Here is a 1,689-nt window from a genome sequence, read left to right as displayed (position 1 = left end):
TGATATAAGTCCTGGTTAGACGGTGTCCTTTTGAACTGAATATATACGATCCCTGTATCCAGAGTTTACACTTCAGATTATCAGACTGGTTTACTGTTAGTTCATTCGTTAGTATTTATCAGCGATAGCAGTTAATTTCTGCAGTCCTCCTTAGCTGAGGAAGGTGGTGCCCTGTTATTTTATCAACGAATGCAACATCAAATTAAGGTAGTCCCCTAGTTACACTACACTGTCTTGCATCAGGCACCTCTGTCTAAAATGTATTACCACGGCCATTAATGATAAATTTCCACCACCACCTCATTATCAATTAGTACAATGTCCTGGTGAGGCAGTTTCCATGCTCTCCCCCTCCCCCTCTGAGTTTGAACAGGAAGAAGCTGAAGCTGAACTGGACTTCAACATGGAGGAAGATGGAGACAATCGCTGCTTGTACATTTGACATCATGAATACACATGCGACTCGCTAATGGTTAACACACTCCTACATATAGCTCTTGTATACACATAGAGGCGTGGATTGTATTTAATCTATTATTGCTGGTAATTCTTAATGAACAATGCTCTACTTCAGAGATGAGACTAAGAACTCCTGTATAATCTCTTTTCATTATTATTGTTTTTGATATGGTGCCTTTTGGGATGTTTTCTTTTACTATTTTTTACTTAGTTCTAAGAATTTACCTATATTGATATTATGTTATTTTTATTATTTCATTTTTATTGTTTTAAATGTCTTTTCATTATTTTGAACACACAACAGGTTTTCCAATGAACACAGTATTATTATTTGACTGCTTTTCTTATCCACTTGTTTTATTGTTTCCACATGTTTTACTTTTTCCACATGCTTGTGCAAAGAAGAAATGCTTGCTGCCTGTTAATGCAATGAAGAACAGCTTACACATTATTGCTCACATATAGGATGCCAAACACATACGCACTACAAATTGCAGTTTAATTTTTATTTTAATCAGCATTTTATGTTTTAATCTTCATTTTATATTTTAATCATTTTTAATTTTTTATGTTTTACTCTCAGTTACTTATATACCCTCTCACAGTCACAGTCAAACCTCCTATTAATTATGATATGTTTTTCTATTCTTCTAGTGCAACTGAGATGGATCGGAGTCCTGCAGCTGGCCTTAAACATTCAATTGGGTTGCATAACCATCCTAATGCGCGCTCCTTTGCTGTTACCGACACCTGACGGCCCAGATAAACACGCAAGTCTGTCCTACTTCGGAAGTCTGCTACGGTCATTCTGGTTCTCCTGGTTTCACTGTGGTGCAATTCCGCTCAGACTGACTGGGACCCACTCATGGCAGTTCAGGACAGCCCTTTGTAGGAGCGACGCTGACAAGGCCTCTTTCATGTTGCTTTTGAATTGACTTTCATGTTGTGGACTCTGATCCGCTCATGTTGCATTAGACCTGCTTAAGCATTAAAAAAAATATATATATATATTTATTTATTTCTGTTTTATTCGTTTATTTTTTTTATTTTAGAATTGTTATTTTTTGTTGTTTAAGATTTTATTTTTAGTGGATTCAGAATTTGTTATGGGTATTTGGTTTTATTTTTGTGGTTTTACTTTTGTTATATTATGTTTTCTTATGTTTCATTTCATTAGTATTATTTTGCCTGTTTCATTCAACTTTTGTTCTTCTTGTTCCATGGGTTATA

This window comes from Chaetodon trifascialis, chromosome 6 (assembly GCF_039877785.1).
Source record: "Chaetodon trifascialis isolate fChaTrf1 chromosome 6, fChaTrf1.hap1, whole genome shotgun sequence".
Taxonomy (NCBI): domain Eukaryota; kingdom Metazoa; phylum Chordata; class Actinopteri; order Chaetodontiformes; family Chaetodontidae; genus Chaetodon; species Chaetodon trifascialis.
This window is presented reverse-complemented; position numbering follows the sequence as displayed.